The 22,392-nt window shown below is 47.8% G+C and overlaps 1 long non-coding RNA gene across 1 annotated transcript; it reads right to left on the bottom strand.

The window, feature by feature from the left end:
* Nucleotides 1–1,298: 1,298 nt before the first annotated feature.
* LOC128315123 (uncharacterized) lies at nt 1,299–19,234 on the bottom strand. Its single transcript, XR_008297564.1, has 3 exons — nt 18,715–19,234; nt 5,976–6,060; nt 1,299–1,506 (listed from the first exon to the last, which is right to left on the bottom strand). It is a non-coding gene; the product is annotated as an uncharacterized LOC128315123 (long non-coding RNA).
* Nucleotides 19,235–22,392: the final 3,158 nt, after the last annotated feature.

Raw genomic sequence — 22,392 nt, 5'->3', positions numbered from 1 at the left:
AAGGTAGACTAACAGTGCCCTAAACAACAGGCCAACCGAGAAGCTAGGAAATGAGTTATTCACAGGGGGTTTTGAAAAGCTCGGGCACATTCCCGGGATTCTAGAAAGCCACACACATGCATAGGATCGTAGGCATGCCCTGTGTTGTGTCATGCTCAGGAAAGACTGAGAAGGCCTTAAGCTCTCACCTCTGACTGACCTTGAGGCTCTGTGCAACCAGGAAGTGAAGGCTAAGGCAATGTTGTAAACTACCTGTCAAAGTTTGGGAGACTCAGTGGTTCCAGGCAGCGAAGGAACCTCTGTTCAATCATTAGCCTATCACTAACCTAGGTGAGCAGACACTTCGTGGCCATCCATGACAAAGAGTACAGACTTTACAGGATTAATCCAGAAAAGCCACTAAAACGATAACAACACAATAAACCCTGGAGAGGGGCAAGAATCTGATTTCCAGAGTTGCCACATTATATTATTTAAAAGATCCAGTGTGACCTATGACCTAGCAACTTAACTCTCAGGTATATATTCAAGGGAAATAAACATCAAGTTCACCTAAAAACACGTGAAAAGGGGCGCCTGCGTGGCTCAATCGGTTAAGCATCCAACTCTTGATTTCTGCTCGGGTCGTGATCTTGCAGTTTTGTGAGTTCGAGCCCTGAGTCTGGCTCTGCGCTGGCAGCATGGAGCCTGCTTGGGATTCTCTCTCTTCCTCTCTCTGCCCCTCCCCTGCCTGCACTGTCTCTGTCTCTCTCAAAGGAAATAAATAAAATTTTTAAAAACGAAATAAAATTTAAAAAAAAACAAACATAAAAAACATGTACACAAATGTTCCTAGCAGCCCACTCATAATGGCAAAAACAAAAACCAAAAAACCAACCCAAATGCCCATCGGTCGATAAAAGGATAAATACAAGGTAGTGTATGAATAGTAGGAGAGATTACTTGGCAATACAAGGAATGAAGTTCGGACACACTCTATATCCAGCTCTCACAGGGATCAACCTTGAGAACCTTACACTAAGTGACAGAAGCCAAGCACAAAGACAGTGACCTCAAAATTTCCCTTTCCTCCCTCTCTCGCTCTGCAGGCTATTAGAGATGAGAAGAATCATCAGGAACTTAGAAATCATCGTTTTATCCTTCTTGTCCAGCTCTGACGTACACAGTAGTCACAGTAAGTGACTGTTTCTACGTGACAACGTGAGGTAGCCACAAAGAGGCAATTGTCCAAGCTCCCTTAACATTTACATCCTATGCAAAGAAATTCTAGTCCGGTTTACAAAAGAGCAACAGGTTTCTTAAATAGGCCAGAGTTTAATTGCTTTCCTGGATAAATTCTTTGTTTCTCGAAATAAAGGCAAGAGTCAATGAATTCAATGAGTTCAGCTCAGTTCAGTGAGCAGTACGCTTCTTTGCTGTGCAAATGACCTATTTAGAGATAATCGCTTTTCCGAATTTTCTTCAGTTGTTTTAACCAAGGGTCTTGCACATCAATTGTTCTGTAATCTGCAGGGTGGAGGTGGGGGAGAGAAACAAAAGAAATAACAAATTAATTATATCTTGGAATCGGGAGGAAACTACCATGTGGAGGTTTGCTATTTTGTTTACGGGAAAAGATTGCTATGTGCAGTGACACTGTAATCGAAATGACTGGAAGCAGGGAAGGAATTGCAGGCATACTGGCTTTTTTTAAGCTTAGGCACAGAGGATAAAGTGGGCAACAGCCACATATTTGGTTCTGGTCAGACTCACTCACGTTTCTTCTCTATAATTGCTTGACCTTGGCCATCGGTTCTGTGCTGCTTCTTTTTTTACTATTTTGGGCACATGCAATTGTCTTGCTGGGAGTTGTAATTCAGGTCATCTGATTTTGCAGGGACGGGACCCTAATTAGATCACCAGGTTGGAGGCAAAAGCTTGGGTGGCTGGGACTCACGAAGATTCCCCTCTACCTCACCTGCACCGCACCCCCATGGGCTGTTGTTCCACCTTGCCCCTAGCTATGGCCACTTGATCCAAGGAGGGAGACGCTGGACTCAAACTGGGCCAAACACAAAGTGGAAGATGTTCTACAGAATCCTTGACCAGTATCCCTCAAAACTGATGACTTTGATGAGTCATCAAAAACAAGGAGAGTCAGGGGCGCCTGGGTGGCGCAGTCGGTTAAGCGTCCGACTTCAGCCAGGTCACGATCTCGCGGTCCGTGAGTTCGAGCCCCGCGTCGGGCTCTGGGCTGATGGCTCAGAGCCTGGAGCCTGTTTCCGATTCTGTGTCTCCCTCTCTCTCTGACCCTCCCCCATTCATGCTCTGTTTCTCTCTGTCCCAAAAATAAATAAACGTTGAAAAAAAAAATTTTTTTTTAAAAAACAAAAAAAAAACAAGGAGAGTCTGAAAATCACATTACTGAATGTAATGCAGGGCCCTGGGTAGGATCCTGGGACAGAAAAGTGTCATTAGTTTAAAAAATTAGGTTAGGTAAAAAATAAGGACATTTGAATAAACTATGGAGTTTCGTTAGCAGTAAGGTGTCAACATCGGTTCCTTACTTGTGACAAATGCACTATATAGTGTCGACAATAAGGAAATTTGAGATGGGGACCCTTTCTAATAGTCTCACGGCTTTTTAGCAAATCCGAAAATCCTCTAAAATCAAAAGTTGATTAAAAAGGCAGAGAGACAGAAACGCAGAGGCCACAAGTGGTTGGAGCTGAGCATTATGGCACCACCCCAGGAAGCCGTCTGTATTCCTGGACAGCCGTAGAAGCTCCCTCTGATTCCGTAAGTTCTTCCAGTTTCCTTCCCACAGTCCTCATGTGCTGAAGTTACCCGGGATGGACTGATTCTGTTGCTTGCAATCAGAGGGTCTTGCCCTCAGTTCCTGCTTCTGAGTCCTCAGGAAAGAAGGGTGCCAGCTGTCAGTTTATAAGGCAACGGTTGGGCCGTAACACAAATCACCTTCTATCATCTCCACGCCCTTCCTAGCTGAACATTTTTAGCAATGGGACATGGAACAGCACCTATTTCAGCGCTTCCTCCCCTCATCGCACCAGATCTCTACGCACTTCTCTACAGAGATGGTGCCCGTGCCCGTGGCAGACATCGCTAATTGATCACGGCACTCGTCCCCCGAGCTTGAATGCGGAGTGACAGATGCTGGGGGTGTCCCGCCCGGATCCTCTTTATCAGCATTTACACTTGCCCGTCTCCCAGCTGCTACGAATGTCAGCTGCGACAGGTGCCCAGCTGTCCTCATCTGCAGAGAATTGCCCTCAACTAAATGGGAGGCGCCTCACCCAAGATAGCCTACAGCCACCAACTGACAAATAAGGGGCTACAAAAGTCTAGCGCTCTTGTCTCAAGGGGGGACCGACTCTGAGGTGTGATACGTGCTCCGAGGCCCCCAGGGGATCAGACTGAAGTCGGGCTGCAGCTGAGACCATATCTTCCTGTAGCTACTTCCCTACCCTCTCTGGCTTCCGTTGATCGCTTTCTCCAGAAAGTCCTCCCTCAGTAAGCCCAGAGCATCTGAATCCCTGCCTCAGGGTCTGCTTCAGGGAACCCACCTGAGACATATGAGGCAGAATTCTCAACATGGTGGCCATGCTGCCACTACCAAGAGTTGACACAGGAGGTGAGACCTATTTGGCATCTCTACTGGAAGAATACTAACCAAGAATATACCAGCACAAAATGGAACATCGACAAAGAAGCCAGAAGCCTAGATGAACTGTCAGTTTAACCGCTGACCTCTGCAAAGACAGAGGAGAGCCTACAGCCTATAGAGTAAACAGCCTGTGACTTCTTGGTGGAGACACAGGGTTTGGAGACCCGTCCACCTGTATTTCTTCTTCAGTCCACCATTCAGGACAAGTTTTTCTATAGGAAGGATGTCTGCAAGACAAAGTGGGAAAAGGTGAAGTTAAAGAGGTACTGTCCTTGCTCCAAGAAGCTGTCATGTCTAATAGTGGAAGGCATTTCTCACTCTTTGGCTGAGTGTTCTCATTAAGGAGCAGGATGCTGTCTTAAGAGCATCCTTACAAGTGGCATCGGGGAACTATCACAGTTGGGCATCTTTGTTACTAAATATAACCTTGCTTTTTTCCCCCTGCTATTGTTTAATGCCAGCTGAGTTTTACAAAAATGGAATGTATTGGGTAGGAAATGGAAGACTGCTGAAATACAAACCCAAAATAACAGTGGCAAAAAATAAATCAAAATCTATTTCTCTCTCATGTAAAAGGCCAGGCTGGAAGGGTGGCTCAACAGCACAGATTTTGAGGAGGTACAAACTCCTAGTACCTTGCCAATTTGTCATCCCTAGGGTGTCACTCTTGTCCACCGATGGCCCAACACAGTTCTAAATTTTAGACACCTGGAAGTGGCAAAAGGTGGCGGAGAGGGGATCTATCCCTTCCTTTTGAGAGAATGATCCGGATCACGGATCATGGTGGCTTGCGTTCCGTTGACCCAAGAGTTTGACACACAGCCACAGCTACCTCCAGGGGAGCCTGTGGAAGGAAGGGTTTAACCTGGGAGTCCAGCTAGAAACTGAGCATTCTGTTACTGTGGGAGAAAAGACAATGGATGTTAGGGGACAGCCAGTTCAATGGCAGGAGCACAGGCAAGGACCTGAGAAGAATGGTATCATCTCAGGGAAAGTAGGCTGGTTGATGGAGTCAAATTCTCCAAGTCAGTGCCTCTGGTCACCAAATTCTGCTCTTCTCTCATGGTGACCCGCCCCCCACCATCAAGTTGCTTTCGCCAGTGAAATGCGGGCAGCAGTGATGTGTGTCGCTTTCGGGCAGAAGCTTTAACGGCCAGCACCTGGCTCATGGTGTCTCTCTTCCCTCTGCCATGAGACAGCGATGTTCTAGACAGAGGCTGCCAATGATGTGAGCAGAGCCCCAGCTTCCCCGAGATGGGCTTGTAGCATGAGGGAGAACTAAATCTTGACGTTGCCGCGAGCCAGTGGGATTGCCATGTGGCTGGTATATTAGGGCAGTGTAGCCCAGCCTAGCCAGACAGATTCAGCCCCCGTGCCTTCCTGCCAGCGGATCTGCGGTGGAATCTTTGTTCGAAAAGTACAGCCCGTCGACATAAGCATAATAGTACCAAGGGCTGCCTTGTATTGAACACTTACTATGGGCTAAGCCCAATGACATGATTGGCATTGGGGGTGGTAATCAATTTACAGATGTCGCCTAATGCTTTCACTTTATAATTCATCACTCAACTCCATGCAGGTTACTGCTACTGGAAACAACTCTACGGGATGGATCCTTGTATAAAACAAGAATCTTTGGGGAACAAGGCCTACCTCTAAATATGTTTTCTGCGTTCAGCTTTTCACAAATGGCAAAACTATAAAATTACATTCCCAATAATTTAGGGGAAATGATATCAATGATTTTAATGTTGATGTACTACTGACCATTAAATGGGTGCCTAGGACATTGGGACTGCAAGTAAGGAAAGAACCAACTAAAAGTGGTTAAAATGAAATGGGTGCTCCTAACTAGTTCCATCAAAAGCAGAGAGGGAGGGAAGTTTCAGGATGGTTCACTGGCTCTGTGGGATCACCGAGGACCCCCAGATGCCTGCCATCTTTCTGCTCTGCCATCCTCAGAATGTCAGTGAGATCTCCCCCTCATGGTCCCAAGGAGGCTGCCACACCCCCAAGCACCATATCCACTTACGACAGCATCTGGCAAAAGAAGTGGGGAGAAAGATAGTGTCGCCTCCCTTGTCTCCTCTCCTAAGGCGGGAAAGCCACTTTTCTGAAGCCCCACAGTAGATCCCCACCTGTGCCACACAGGCACTTTGCCCACGCCAAGCCACGAGCAAGACCAGGAAAGCAAAGTTCTGTCACTGTGGGCCTCCATCGTGGGAACCTGCATGGCGAGATAGTCAGGACAGGATAGGTTGTGCTGCTGTGACAAACACGCCCCAAATCTCAATAGCTTAATGCAACTCACCTTTGTTTCAGATGCTTATTCCAAAATTCCCTGAAGTCTGTTAGGGATCCAGGTGCGCCATTTATATGTGAGGCCTCCTTGGTCCCTGCAGCAGAGGAAGAAGAAGGTGGAGAGTTCTGCACCAGTTCTTTACTTCAGGCTGGGAGTCATCTATGCTACTCCCACCTTCTTTAATCATACCTTGCCCCATGACCTTCCCTTCCCATTCAAGCAAGCCTGAATGTGTACAGACATGGATGAAACCCCATCTCCGCCATATTGGCTTTTTCTCATAACACCTCTCCCTCTGTTACTCTTGCCCCTTCCTCAATCAACCCCAATACCATCACCACTGCGCCCTTGTTTCTCTGGCCTGTGTTATCTCTCCCTTCCTCAGATATCCATGGGTCCGAGTCCTCCCTGAATCTTAATGACTTCTACTACTTAATGGCTTCTAACTACTTCTACTGACTCAGTAGAAGTTCCTGCTGTGGAGAAAAGGGAGGGATGAGTTTGGGGGGCTATAGGTAGACAAAGAAGGACATCAGGAGTCTCCCATTTCAAGGTGCAGTTTGCTTTCTCTGAAAATGTTTAAATGATCATTCCAACCTTACACCATGAGGGTTCATTTCCTGGAAAAAAAAAAAACACCTTAGCTCTACGAAAGAGACACAGACCCCTCCTGTTGACATAATATCAACTTTATAATTTTAGTTGTGTAAAAAACAAACGAACAAACAAACAAACAAAAAACAGGGGTGCCTGGGTGGCTCAGTTGGGTAAGCATCTGACTTTAGTCCAGGTCATGATTTTATGGCTCGTGAGTTTGAGCCCCACATTGAGCTCTGTGCTGATGGCTCAGAGTCTGGAGCCTGCTTCGGATTCTGTGTCTCCCTCTCTTTCTCTCTCTGCCCCTCCTCTGTGCACTCTGTCTCTCTCTCTCTGTCTCAAAAATAAATAAACATTTTTAAAAAAATTTTTAACGATCCTGTATGTGCACTGAAGAGAAACCTTAGCACAATGTTGATAGTGTTTCTACCTGTGCAATGGGGTTATGAATAATTTTAATTTTCTTCTTAACATACAAACGTAACCCTTTAATGACGGCACAGGGGAGGGACTTTTTTTAAAGTTGGGCTTCATTTCAGCTCCAGGTGTCTCTTCCCTACATTTGTGCTGAGGGTGACCGTGGGAAGTTAATTCCCAGCACAGTGGTCAAGTAGTATAGTTACCAGGGATTTGTTTTCTGCTGGGGAGACAGGAGCCGGGGACAGAGGAACGGATATTTTACCTGAACTTAAAGTTGAAACCATCTACGCGATTTGCAGTTTCCGGACACTACCTTCCAACCTGCCTCCCGTCATTGTTGCCCCAAATGTCGGCAAGAAGGCTGAAGAGGGTGAAGGAGCTTGCTCCCCACAGGTGGCCTTGAGCTGGCCTCTCTGTTCTTTGTAAAACTCTCACCAGGAAAAGGTCCCCGTGAAGGGGGGATCACAGGCAGGCAGGTGGGAGCAGCCGCAGAAAGGAGATGAGATCCTTGAGCAACTGTAGGCTGCGGGGTGGGGGTTGGGGGGGGTGGTGCTTTCATAATAGCTGGCCGCAGAGAAGCCACGAGAAAAAAAAAAAAAAAACCAGAATGGGAGGAAGCCTCAGCTGAGTTCCACCCTCCGGTTTGGTGTTTGCAGCTTCTCAAACAAAGAAAGCTCAAACTCTGTCTGGCCCTCCCTAGAGGAAAAGGGCCACGGGGTTGACACATTAATTACACGCCGGGGGCATCTTCCTAAGGAAACCTTTAGTAGCTTGAAGGGAAAATACAGTGCAGTTTGAATGGAAGGGGTTCCTGGGCTGTTCCCAGTCACATTTCCCGAACCACAGGCTTCTGCCTCTGTTTGATTCTGCGGAAACGAAGGCAGGTCTAACTAAAGAAACAGGGACGTTTGATGTTGGAAGTGAATCTTAATTGCTGGGAATCGTGTAGGAACAATAGGCCCGTGTCTGGCGGGGAGGGTGGGTGGGGAGACACTCGGTAACATCAGTGTCAGCACGCCGGGAGGTTCTGGAGACAAGCAGGACTTATGTGGCGCTGGGCAAAATCAAGGGATAGAGCCGGACTCAGTTTCTGCATCTGTAAGATGGGGATAATAACAGCCCATGACACTGTCGTCAGGATTAAGGTTTGGGTATGTGTGCGTACAAGTTGGCTCCCTTTCCGCTTTCGACAGGGGCACACCCATCTCTCCCCATGGGGGCTTAGAGGCGGCCACAAGTGTCAATGCCCCCGAGGTTTATTATTACATTTATTATTATTATTTGTTATTAACGTCACCGTTTCATTGCCGTCTTTGAGCGTTCGGTTCGTTTGGGTTTTCTTTTTTTTTTTTTTTTTTTAAGATTTTTTAAAACGCTTTTTATTTCTTTTGAGAGAGAGCGCGTGCACACGAGCGTGAGCAGGAGAGGGGCAGAGAGAGAGGGAGACACAGAATCCGAAGCAGGCTCCAGGCTCCGAGCTGTCAGCACACAGCTGGATGCGAGGCTGGAACCCATGGATCACGAGATCACGACCTGAGCCGAAGTCAGATGAGGAACCGACTGAGCCACCCAAGTGGCTGTTTTCTCTATGTGCTCAAGAAAATGTCTCCAGCAGTCACTTCCCAGTGAAACATCACTGCCGAGTCCATTCACACGCCTTCTCCCTGGATTCATTGACTTGTGCTTTATTTTCCTAGCAGCCACTGCCGTCCCAGAACACGGGAAGTTTCATTCATGGCTCACTTCTGGAGACTTGACAGATGCTGGTTAAATATCTTAGAAACTCCTCTTTAAAGAAAGGAGCGAAAAATGAGGTGGCTCAAGCTGCTAAAGTGTGGTCCTACCCCTCAAAGTCACATTTAAATGTCAAGGTTGTATTTCGCTTTCAGTGCTTTTGGAGGGGCCATAGTGATTTTATATTTATGGTTGTTGTTGTTTTGTTTCAAAGTCAGAATGATGATATTACCTGTTCATAACCTTCATGTACAATCTCATGGCTCTGAAAATTAAACATATAACTAACTGTTCACGTTTGGGTTTAAGGAAATCATTGGGTGCGGTTATTATGAAAGGAGAACTTCAAACTCTTCACCAACCAAAGAAAACACGACTGAAATCCAGCAACATTCCAGGAGAGAGCTGCTTTATTTGAAGAAGCCAAGTGTTTAATTGACAGTCAGAAACACTCATGAATGGAAAAGGACAAGTTCCCGTAGATGGGACACGGCAGTGGTGACTTAAAAATGATCACTCGATCACTCACGGGGCGCCTGGGTGGTTCATTTGCTTAAGCAGCCAGCTTTGGCTCAGGCCATGATCTCATGGTTCGTGAGTTTGAGACCCGCGTGGGGCTCTGCCCTGTCGACACAGAGCCCGCCTCAGATCCTCTGTCTCCCTCTCTTTCTGCCCCTCCCCCTCCCTCTCTCTCTCTCAAAAACAAACATTTAAATACTTTTAAATTAAAAAAATGACCACTCACTAACAGTTTCCGATCAGTGAAGGCAGTGCACTAGGAAGATGCCTTAGATCCTGAAGGTTCCTTTTTTTGTTTGTTTGTTTATTTATTTTTGAGAGAGAGAGAAAGCGTGAGTGGGGGAGGGGCAGAGAGAGAGGGAGACACAGAATCCGAAGCAGGTTCCAGGCTCTGAGCTGTCAGCACAGAGCCCGACGCGGGGCTCGAACCCATGAACCATGAGATCATGACTTGAGCTGAAGTCAGACGCTTAACCGACCGAGCCACCCAGGCGCCCCGAGGATTTTCCATTTTGAGGGAAATGTGGAGCAGACCGAAGCAGAGATGTGAAGAGCTGAGCCTCGGAGCAGTGACAGGGGTTTCTGTCTCAGGCTGAGTTTCTGACCCTCCCCCACCCGACACCCATGTCAACCCTCAGTAGCTCAGAGACAGAATTTCATTATAAAGAATACGGGTAGGCAAACCGCCTAACCAAGCTCTTCCCGTGTCCCACCGAAGGCTGAAAGCAGTCTTGCTTTGTTGATCTCTTGACAATCAATTCCTTCCTAGAAAAACTCTTTACGGCAGCAAGAAACAGACTGACACTGCCGAGTTTCCCACTATGAGCCCCAGTCCACGCCGGGACGAAGGACGATAAGGCTTCTGTGGACTGACACTCCTCAGACACACCTGGATGGGGACATTTGAGAAGAGGCAAAGTTGTCCTGGTCTCCTTGTTCACGTTCTTTTATTGAATAAAATAGGTAATCTTAGATATGAAAGATATATCGTTCCCCCCCCACCCCGGGATCGAATAGAACTGTTTCATTTGGATTGAAAAAAAAAAAAACAAACATAGGCCATAAATATATTTCTTTACCTGAATTAGGCTACACCGAAACAAAAACAAAGATATTTCTCACGACTGCAGCCCAGCAAAATGCCTCTGTCTGTTCCTCACTTGTGACAGTTATTTGGCAGAAGCCTCCCTCTGAAGGTGACCTCCTGTCTGTCTTCTTGAACACAGACACCACTCCGCTAATCCACCGTTAGTCATTTTATTGAACAAGTGTCATAGAGCACTGCTGTGTGACAGGCCCTGTACTGGGCTCATATCAGGAAAGCCACTGTCCCTGCCTTCAAGAAACTCACAGGGCTGTGGGGCTAAGGCAGAGGGACCAGGCCGGCGAAGAGGCAAATGTGGAGAGGACGGTACTACCCAGGAATGTTGCAAGAGAATTCTTCTGAGGCGCCCGGGGGGCTCAGTCGGTTAAGCGTCCAATTTCAGCTCAGGTCATGATCTCATGGTCTGTGAGTTCGAGCCCTGCATGGGGCTCTGTGCTGACATCTCGGAGCCTGGAGCCTGCTTCCGATTCTGTGTCTCCCTCTCTCTCTGCCCCTCCCCTGGTCACACTCTGTGTGTGTCTCTCTCTCTCTCTCTCTCTCTCAAATAAACATTAAAAAAAATTTTTTAAGATAATTCTTCCTATAGACGTGTGAGCTACGTCCTGACAAATGAGCGAACTCTTTGTTAATCTGTCTCACCAAGACAGTGTGGTAATCGTGCAACAAAGCAGGATCTAGAAAGAGACCCACACAAATAAGACCGAGTGATTTTTTACAAAGGTGCAAAAGCAATTCAAGGGAAGGATGAGCTTTTTGAACACATATCACTGGAGAAACTGGATGTCCATAGGCCAATGGAAAAAAAAAAAAAAGAAAGAAAGAAAGAGAAAGATCATTCATAACGTGAACACAAACCTCACGCTTTCTCTAAAAAAAAAAAAAGAAAGAAATTCAAGTAGATGATAGCCCTAAATGAAACATATAAAACTTTAAACTTCTAAGAAGAAAACTTTTGGCATCTGCGGTTTAGCGAAGAGTTCTTAGGACACCAAAGAAGATAAAATTGTTAAATTGGGCTTCATCAAAATTAAAAAGCTTTGGTCTGGGAAAGCAGTTAAGAGAATGAAAAGGCAGGCTGCATATTTGAAAATCACACAGCTGACCAAGGGGACTTGTATTTAAAATATACTGAGAACTGCTAAAAGCCATTAAGGAAAGAAACAACCCCACTTTAAAAAAAAAAAATCAAAAAGCTTAAACAGACACTTTCCCAAAAAGAATTACAGGTGACAGATAAACACATGAACAGGTGTTCACCATTAGTCCTTAGGCAAAAGCAAATAAAAACGCCCACAAGGCACACCTATTAAAGTAGCTAAAATTAAAAATCTAATAAGAGCGGGTGCTGGTGAGCATGTAAAGAAAGCAGAACACATAAACAGTTCTTATAAAGGGAAACATGAACTTCGCACGTGACCACAGCAATGCCGCTCTCGGGTATTTACCCTAAAGAAGGGTGAGCTCCGCTCACAGATTTGTATGCAGATGTTAATTCGAAGTTTTTACTCATGATAGCCAGAAGTGGCAGACAGCCCAAAGGTCCCTCTGCTGGGTGAATGGGAAACAAAGCGTCAGTAGAGTCACACATTGGGTCATCAGCAGCAACAAAGAGGAAAAAATCTACTGCTTCCTGTACTGACCGTGGATGACCCCAAAAACATCACGCTCAGTGAAAAAAGCCAGACTCTAAAGACTACATCCTGTAGGATTCCCTTAGTATAAAATTCCAGAAAAAAAAACCAAAAAACAAAAACCCACCATGACACAAGACAGAACTGCAGGCCAGGGCCCAGAGGTGAGGAGGGGACAGGTTGCAAAAGGGCACAAGGGAAGTTTTGGGGTGATACACTGTCCGATATCACAACTGTAAAGGAGGTCACATGACTATCCATTTGTCACACCCCATCGAATTGTACAATAACTTTATTTCCCACTAATTTTGTTGTATGTAAGCGATGCCTCAATAAAACTGATCCTTTAAAAATATCGAGCGGAGGTGAAAACCCATAGGGGAAGCCAAGAAATTTTGGAAAAGGCACGACGGTGGAAGGATTGGCTCCAGGATACCAAAATATACCCTAAGGTTATCGTAATTTTCAAAGCGTGTCAGTGACGCAGCAGCAGACCAATAATCAATTGACATAGAGCCTGAAACCTATAGGGTCCAGATCAGTGTAGATTTTTAGTAAATAATTTAGGAAGCCATTTAAGTTAGTGGGGAAAAAAATGGGCTAGCGAATAAGGAGAGTTGACATCTGGGTTTGATCTGGAAAAAGAATCACACCAGCTCCGTAATTCACACCATTCTCAAAAATGAAACCGTCACTGGTTAATTGGTCATCGACCTAGCGTGAAGGCTCACTCCATTGATCTCATTACCCCGTTAAGTGCTGAGGAGACCGCTTCGCACGCTATGGTGAGGTCTCCCCGTAGATGAAAAGGATTCTAGCCAACACCCACACTAGCGGTAGGCACTTCTGCCTTCTGATGGGAGGCGGCCTCATTCATCACAGCGGGGAAAGTCACTATCCAAGTTGTTCCCTGCCACCTGCACAAAGGACAGAGAAATGGTGGAGTCTGCAAGCTCTTCCGAGATGCTGAAGGGTGAAATCCAAAGGAGACAGACAATCACGGGGCGCTTTCATGCTCCTTGGACGTCCAGCGGAGTGGGGGGGGGGGGGGGAGCGGCTAAAATTCTGTCTCTGCCTAACCAGAGGAACTTTGTGCGAGAAGTCTCTTCTAAGAGCGCAGGATCTTGCAATGCAAGAGAAGCTATAGCTCAGGCAGGAGGAAGGCAGGGAAGAAATCTTGGTGGCGGGCTCCCCGAAGGACACCCAAAGAGCGAGAGGGCTAAGGGCTGACATGCAGTGTTAAGCGGCTGTCGGTCTGCTCCGTGACCTCCCGTTCTGTCACGTCAAGCGTCCGTAAAGAGTTCTCATCCTGAATGTCTGGGCTGGGTGGTCTTGGGGACAGCAGCAGGGTGGAAACGCTTTTTTTTCGGGTTCCCCATTCCTGCCATTTCCCTTCATGAGGCAAGACCCTTCGCATAAGGCTCCAGCCTCTGGAAAGAAGGTCAGTGACTCTATCGTTTGTTGGAAAGAGTCACCTGGTCATCACTTAGCCTCTGGCTCCCTCCCTCATCCTTCGGATCCGGCTGGATCCAGATTGAGATCTGGGACACAGGGCATTTAGTGTGTCCTTCCTCAGTCGTACAGGAGGGGGTATGATTCGGTGGTTTCTGTGAGGGAACTCATCACTGTGCCCCTTTTTTTCTTCTGCTCAGTTATTTCTGGATTCAGGCAAAGAGGGGAGGGTGTGCTTCCTTGAGCCCCTCAAACTCCAGCAAGGGGTTCTGTGTAAAGTAAAAGCCCCGACAGTCATCCAAGGAAACAGTAAACCGAGGGCGGGCTCCCTGTGGGAACATTCCAGAGCACAGAGATGAGGAAACCTTCTAGTGGTTATCTCTGTCTGACTCCGTCGCCAGAGTCCTGGCAGACCCTTTCCAGAGACTTCTCTCTCAGTAACCGGCCTTCAGAGTTTCCAGGGCCGCATAGGGAGCTGTGCAAAGACATCTCAGCAGTGCTGACCACAGCCGGAGCCTGGCAGACAGGGTGATGACTGAGGGGAACACGCAGAAAGTGACTTTCTCTGAGACTTCCCCCCCAAAACAGGCTGCTTTGGCTCCAAAGGGCAGAGTTTCTTTGTTTGTTTTTTGGGGGGGGGGGTGTTTTGGAGGGAGGGGGGAGAGGGAGGAGCACAGAAGAAAAAGAGATGAGTTCCTTTTGACCAAAAAAAGGTCAGTCAGTCACGGAGGATGGCTGGCTCCAGCCCAAACAAAGATTATGGGAAACACCCTGTTCTGAGCAAGCACGAGCACAAGCACAAATGCTTTCTTGGTCACCCCAGCCAACACCAATTATTACCCCTCACTTTGGCACCCTGCCCTTAACCACTGCAAGGCTCAGAGCCATTAAGTCGTCGGATCATTGAGTCCACTCACCGCTACCTACTCTCCCCATTTTACACTTGAGGAACAGACTCGAAAGGTGACAGACATCTCTTGCCCACTTGGTGAGCAGCGGCATAGCCCAGACCAGACCCCGAGCCCCTGAGTCCCAAGTCCGTGTCCTTCCCATGGCTTGAGATTTCATGGTCCCCTGGAGGAGGATGAGTCCCTTGATCACAGAGACCTAGTATTTTACCCAGAGAAGAGGAGAGGACCAGCATTTGAAAAGAACCTACTATGTTCCCATCCCTGGGGTAGGGGCATTACTGATGCCCAACTTTGGGCACGTCTCCCCAGCCCTCAGCAAGCCTCTTTGTTGGACGGCATTGTTGTGGGCTGAACTGTATACCTCAAAAAGTTCACACTCTGAAGTCCTAACCCCGGTACCTCAGAACGTGAGTGTATTTGGACAAAGTGTCTCTAAAGGGGTCATCAAGTCAGAATGAAGCCATTATCATGGGCCCTAATCCCATATGACTGGTGTCCTTATAAGACACAGACACACACTGTGAAGACACAGGAAGAATACGGCCATCCACAAGCCAAGGAGAGAGTCCTCAGAAAGAAACAAATCCACTGACATCTTGATCCTGGACTTGTAGCGTCGTCCAGAATTGTGAAAAAATAAAATAAAATAAAATTCTGTTGCTTAACTCACCCAGTCTTTAGTATTTTGTCAGGGCAGCTATAGCAGGCTAATACAGGCATCCACTTCCCGTCCCACCCATGCTTCTAGACTGGGACCTGCCCTCCGTCTGTTGCTAACCGAGCCACACAGACTCTTTATGTCAGAGTGAGGACTGAGAGAGTCACAGAGCACAGCACTTGGAGCAGAACCTTGTCTGGGGAGACTTTGAGGTGAATCGACTCCGGTTGCTGAAACCCCCAGAACATCCTGGGTCCCCGTTTTCCCTGAGGCCCCAGGCTTTCCTTTTCGGCGAATTCCAGGAGAGACCCCAACACCCTCCTAACGCCTGGCTCCCTTTCTTGGTTAAACTTGTCCTAAGTGGGTTGTGTTGCCTGCCACCCAAATGACCTTAACCATGATATTTACGTATCTTATCTCATGTGGGTTAGTTTCTCCCCTATGTGTTCCTGCCCCATCTTACAGATAAGGAAACTGAGGCCCAGCACCAGAAAGTAGCTGGTCAAGGTCACAAGATGGGGGTAGCCAGCCAAGGTCACAAGATAGGGGTAGCTGGCCAAGGTCATAAGATGGTGGTAGCTGGCCAAGGTCACAAGATAAGGGTAGATGGCCAAGGTCACAAGATGGGGTAGCCGGCCAAGGTCGCAAGATAGGGGTAGCCGGCCAATGTCACAAGATGGGGGTAGCCAGCCGAGGTCACAAGATGGGGGTAGATGGCCGAGGTCACAAGATGGGGGTAGCCGGCCGAGGTCACAAGATGGGGGTAGCCGGCCAAGGTCACAAGATGGGGTAGCCGGCCAAGGTCGCAAGATGGGGGTAGCCGGCCAAGGTCACAAGATAGGGGTAGATGGCCAAGGTCACAAGATGGGGTAGCCGGCCAAGGTCGCAAGATGGGGGTAGCCGGCCAAGGTCACAAGATGGTGGAGCTGGGGTTGGTACTCATGTCCCTTCCACTCTCCGCACTGTCCTTGATGGCACATCTCTTCGGCGTCCCCCTGCAGGTATGTCGTAGGTGCTCAATAAAAGCTTGTTAATCGAATTGAATATATGGACTTACATGCTGTTTATAGACCAAGGGATAGATGAGTGTGTGGCACGTCCAAACAACTGGAGCCAAAGGAAATAAAACTCATGCGAGAATTTCGTTCATCTTTCTACCCTCCTTCTCTGTTCAGACCTAATGAGGCGAGAGATCGTAAACTGGGTTTGCAGTGGAACTCTGGCACGCTAGGGCAGACGAAGACACGGTTTGGGCCCCACTGACTTCACAAGTCCTAACTCTTCCCCCGCGTGTGATGTTTCTCTAATCTATGGACGCAGGCAGCTACTCCCCCAGTAGGACTTCACATTTTCTGGAAGAAACAGCTGCACCCTGAGTCTCTCTTACGTCCTCCCCTTCTCCCATTGGGCACGCAGCAACAGGATATAAACTACCCTTTGTCTAGGACAGTAAACTTGCTTCACACGAGGCCCGGGAAGTTATGGGATCAAGAAGCTAGGAAATAAAAACATGAAGAAAGGGCTCAGCTGGCAAGTATTTCTGGGTAGTTTTCTCGTCTTTATAAAAATAAAATTACTTTCCCCCTCTTGCTTTGGAAAACCCACAAAACAAATCCGGGATCACTTATATAGCTGTCATTAAACTTCCCTGGCTGACCAGGACTCCAGACTCTGCTGGCAGACGGAAGGAAGGTTGATAGGGCCTTGCCATCTTGTATTTCAAGGCGGGGGGGTGGGGGGGGGCCGATGCCTGGAATTCGGGAGGGGCGGCCTGGCCTCTCTCGACGGTCCCATTTCACAGAGGAGAAGACTGAGGCTCGGGAGCCAGCTGCTTCCTGACAGAAAGGAGCAGGGCAGAAACAAACCCGCCCCTCCCCGCCCCCCCTTCTCCCTGCCTTAGGGCCAGCCCCCTTCCTCACCCTTCTTCCTCAGTTGAGAAAGCCCCCTAGAATTAAGAGCCCTGGATGTGGCTCCCCAAAGGAGGGTATTTTGGTTTTGGTTTTGTTTAATTAATTTATTTATTCTTGAGAGACAGAGAAAGAGACAGCCTGCATAAGCGGGAGAGGGGCAGAGAGAGGGGGGGAGAGAGAGAATCCCAAGCAGGCTCCACACTCTCAGCGCAAAGCCCAGTGCGGGGATCGAACCCACGAACCACGAGATCATGACCCGAGCTGAAATCAAGAGCCGGACACTTAACCCACTGAGCCACCCAGGTGTCCCCCCAAAAGAAGGGTTTTAAACAAATTCCTCCAAGGCTGTCCCGTAAGAGGTAACAAAGAAGTATCAGTGAGCCTACTTCTTACCAGCGTGAAAACGATCTTAAGGAAACCATTTTCCAGGATGACTTTTGAGGCTCCTCAACGTGCTAGGTCAACGCACAGTCTCTCCCCCTCCCTCTCTCTTGCTATCTCTTCTTTTCTTCCACACCCCCTCCTTTCACGTGGTCTGTCCCCAAACCCTGAGATAAGCCAACCAACAGCGTGGGTCCCACCAGCCCCTAACATTTGAACCAAACTAAGCCTCAATTCTTGCCCCAATTCCCCCCCCCAAAATGAATACCTGTACTGGGTTTTTGTTTTCGTAATTATAAAATACACACTTGTACCCACCAAGCCTCCCCACCCCCAGCAGCAAATCCCTAAATCCACTCACTTGAGGCAGGACCTCACATCTCTCCTGCCCCCCAGTTACTTCCCGGAGCTCCCCAGAGGACGCACACACAGGCCGCACCCCCACCAGACCCCTTGGGCAGTTCCTGTCTCTCCTCCCAAGCTCTCGCTGCCGCCCGGCTGGCGTCCAGAGGAGCCCTCGGGCCTTCCAGAAGGCAGGACTGAGCTTCTCGTAGGTTGACTGGATGGTGTACAATCTTATTTCTCTCTAGCTCCCCCCAACCCACCTTGGCCGGGCCACTCTGGCACAACCCTTGGACAGCCCCTTTCCTCACCCTTCTTTCTTAGTTGAGAAAGCCCCCTAACATTAACAGCCCTGGATGTGGCTCCCCAAAGAAGGGTTTTACACAGATTCCTCCAAGGCTGCCCCCTAAGAGGTAACAACGAAGTTTCAGTGAGCCTATTTCTTTTTTTTTTTAATGTTTATTTATTTTTGAGAGAGAGAGAGAGCATGAGTGGGGGATGGACAGAGAGAGAGGGAGACACAGAATCCAAAGCAGGCTCCAGGCTCCGAGCGGTCAGCACAGAGCCCGACCCGGGGCTCGAACCCACAAACTGTGAGATCATGACCTGAGCTGAAGTCAGACGCTTAACCGACGGAGCCACCCAGGCACCCCTCAGTGAGCCTAGTTCTTACCTGTGTGAAAACAGTCTTGAGGAAACAATTTTCCAGGGTGACTTGTGGCTCCTAAATGTACTAAGTCAACTCACAGTCTTTCTCTCTTTCTCCGCACTCTCGCATCCTCTCTCTCCTATCTCTTCCCTTCTCGCACACCCCCTCCCTTCAAGTTGGCTGACCCCAAACCCTCAGATCACTAACCACCACAAACCCCCTCAAGGCACCTTATGCCGAGTCCAGGAAGCTCAAAACATGACCTTTAACCTCTCAACCCCCAAATGGAACCTTCTGCACATCTGTTCTCAACCTCGACATGTAAGAGAAGAAACCCAAATAAAAGTTGTCCCTCCCCTTCCGATTTGCCAGCAGTTGAAAAATGAAGCCGTCCAACAAAACTAGGAACTTGATCTTTGAAGGCAAGCCGAAAAGTTACCTATTTGCTCCAAATGAAGGCTTTTCCTCCAAACTCTGCACAGGAGACTGTGCAGTGGGGATTAATTACTCTCAGAAGCGTCCGTGGTTTTCCACTCATGGTCCGTAGTAGACTCTTGCCTTTTCTATTTATCAGGTACCACCAGCCTTCCTTTGCACTTAAACAACAACTACAATAAAAAGTCCGTTGTACCAGTATGATGCCGCGTCGTCCCTGTTTTCATCAATCTTAAAACCTGGGGGAATGTGCTGCTACGTTTACTTGGTCAGCATTATATGGCATATTTAAAATAGCTGGGAGAACCTAAAATAATTGCAGTGGAGACAGCCACAGCTAAGCCAAGAAAGGCTCCAGGCTAGCACCTGTCCGTCTCTGCACGAGCAGAGTGGGCGTCCTCCTGTCCCTCTGCCCCAGCGCTCCCACTTCCAGAAATACCCTTCCCTTCCTGCTCCCTTTCTGAGCAAAGTTCACCTTCCGTGGAAGGTTCCGCCTACAGGGAACTCCTGTTTTCGGGTCATCTCCGGGGTTGGGGGTGGGGGGGAAGAAATACGCTAGCTTTACAACACCCCTTTCGGGGAACTCAGAAATGTTGTCCTTACAGTTGGGGGGTTACCGTTTCCTTCTAATTGCAAGACGTCTTCCCCTGTGTGTGGGAATAAATGTTGCTTTTTTAGAGACCCCAAGAATTACTGCGGGGTTCCTACAAGCTGCATTCTCAGCCAGGCTGGGCGGGAGACCCTCGGCCCCCTCTCTGTGTCCTGTGCTGTTCACTCATCCGTTCAGAGAGCGCAAAGATCATCAGAGGCCTCACAGAGCACCGTTCACCCCCCCCCCCCCGTCACAACACCCCCCCCCAGAATTGTGCGCCGATGGCCTGCGGGCGAGGGGCAGAGGGAGGAGAGGCTCTGGACCCCTGCATGTTTGCCCGATGGAATTCTCCCCCTCGCTTTTCCATCCTGTGGGTGAACGGCAGGTGTGAGGGAGGCACGCGCAGTTTCCAGCCACAGGATTGTCTCCTTGGGGTTAATTCCGCCTGCCAATTTCCATTCCTGCTCCCGACTTGCCCCCGACTGGAGCTGGGATTCCCAGGATTCTTTACGAAAATATTTTCCCCAGCCTTCCCTTCCAACAGCCGTGGTTATCTCTGACAGCGGGCTGGCCTCTGTCTCTCTCAGGCTGGTCGGGATCAGCCCCAGATCACTCTGGGTAGCTAGCTACCTGCCCCCCCCCCCAGGTCACACACCAAGGGTTACTTCCTTTGCAAACCTGTGCTCCCTCTGCCTTTGGTTTGTGATCATTAGCTGGAATGCAGGCAAGCAGGTGTCTGATTAGCCAGGGCTTCTAGTAGCTTCTCCCTGGAAGCGTTCATTCAGGGGCCACAACTTCCAAATTACGCAACGCTTGTGGGTTGGTTCATTAAAATCAGTGTTCCTGGAGAATGTAGAAAAAAAATTTGGAAGCAGTTTTAGTCAATGTAATAGAATTTTTTAAAATGGCATTTTGAGGGGTGCTTGGGCGGCTCAGTCGGTTGTGCGTCCGACTTCGGCTCGGGTCATGATCTCACAGTCCATGAGTTCGAGCCCCACGTCGGGCTCTGTGCTGACAGCTCAGAGCCTGGAGCCTGCTTAGTATTCTGTGTTTCCCTCTCTCTCTGCCCCACCCCTGCTTGTGCTGTGTCTCTCTCTTTCAAAAAAAGTGAATAAACGTTAAAAAAAATTTTTTTAATGGCATTTTGAAAAGAAAATAAGAAGTCCCTATAAGGGTAAACTGCTTTATAATGTTAAATGGTTTTCCACACATTACCCAACAAACCCTTACAGTAGCCCCGTTCAAAGGACAAGGTGTGTTAATTACGTCTAAGTTTTGTGATGTTAGGAATCAGAAAATTAAAACATAGAGAAGTTAAGGTATGCACTCAGGGGGAACCTGGGTGGCTCGGTTAACCATCCAGCTTTTGCTCAGATCATGATCTCGCGGTTTGTGGGTTCGAGCCCGTGTCGGGCTCTGTGCTGACAGCTCAGAGCCCGGAGTCTGCTTCGGGTGCTGTGTCTCCCTCTCTCTCTGCCCCTCCCCTGCTCACACTCCGTCTCTCCTGCTCTCTCAAAAATAAATAAACATTAAAAAAAAAATTAAAAAGAAAAAAACAGTATGTGCTCAGGGTTATATGTCTGGGCCAGAACTAGAAACTATGTCCCCTCTTCCATTCATGTTGTGTGTGCTTTGCACAATCAGATCACAAGTAGAGCCCAGTGTTAACGGGTCTCAGATGGCCCACTGAAGTCACACATTCCAGATGCACTCACTCTGCATGCACAGAGATTCCTCTAGAAGATGTTCAATTCCTCATTGTTTGTAATACAAAACGTCTGGAAACAGCCTCATGCCTAATGCCAAGAATTTGCTTAAATGAACTCTTCAAAACTGTGAAATATTATATAGTTACTAAAACAATGTTCTATGAGTATAATTGCTGACATTTGCTGACAACTGTTCCTAATACTGTAATAATAATTATTATTACAGCTATCATTTTAATAATTATAGGTATAAGTAAAATGTATGAGAAATGGTGTGCAAGGATATATACTAAAATATTTACAGTGCTTGGATTACAGATGATTTTATTTCTTCTTTCGGTTATCTGGGTCTTCTACTTTTTCTACAGCAAAAATACATTTCTTGAGTACTTTGCAATGGACCGAATGTCGTGACCCTCCCAAAATTGATGTTGAAATCCTACCCCCCCAGTGTGATGGGGTGTATCAGGAGGTGGGGCTTTTGGGAGGTGAATAGTTCATGAAAATGGAGCCCTCATGATTGGGATCAGCGCCCTTTATTTAAAAAAGGGACCCCAGGGGCACCTGGGCAGCTCAGTTGGTTAAGCATCCGACTGGCTCAGGTCATGATCTCACAGTTTGTGGGTTTGAGCCCCGCATCAGGCTCTGTGCAAACAGGGCAGAGCCTGCTTGGGATTCTCTCTCTCTCTCTGCCCCTCCTGCTCTCTCTCTCTCTCTCTCTCAAAATAAATAAACTTAAAAATAAAAGGGGGAGCTCAGAGACCCCCCTTGTCTTATCTCTACCACATGCAGATACAGTGAGGAAACAGCCACCTGTAGCCCAGGAAGAAGGGTGCCCCAGAACCTGACCTGCCAGCACCCTGCTCTTGGACTTCACATCCAGCCTGCGGAACAGAACTGTGAGAAGTAAATTTCCAGTATTGATAAGCCACCCAGTCTATGGTATTTTGTGAGAGCAGCTCAAAACAGACTAAAACATACTTTTTAAAGTTTTAAGATTATTTCATCAAGAAAGCTCGTTTGATCAAAGACCATGTATGCTTGCCCCCGAGGTGAGTATATTTAATATCATAATAAAACAGCCTTTTCGGTTTATTTTATCTTATCGTAAGCTTCCTATGTATGGGAAACTCAGTTTACTTTTTCAAGGATAATAATAAACATATTTCATAAACGTATTGAGGCTCACTCTTAGTGAATTTCTTTAGGTAACAGGATTAATCATAAACCACAAATGCTGTCGCACGAATTGTGTTGGGATTTTTTTCCCCCCGAAACGTGAATGTATTTCCGTTCAAACGTAAATCATAATTATTATACTCTTTACTGGATGAAGTCACAAAACCACTGGCCGGGGCCACCCCCAAGTCGTGCTTCCTCG

This window comes from Acinonyx jubatus, chromosome C2, assembly GCF_027475565.1.
Source record: "Acinonyx jubatus isolate Ajub_Pintada_27869175 chromosome C2, VMU_Ajub_asm_v1.0, whole genome shotgun sequence".
Taxonomy (NCBI): domain Eukaryota; kingdom Metazoa; phylum Chordata; class Mammalia; order Carnivora; family Felidae; genus Acinonyx; species Acinonyx jubatus.
The sequence above is the reverse complement of the archived record's forward strand: the minus strand, read 5'-3'. Positions and strand labels throughout refer to the sequence as shown.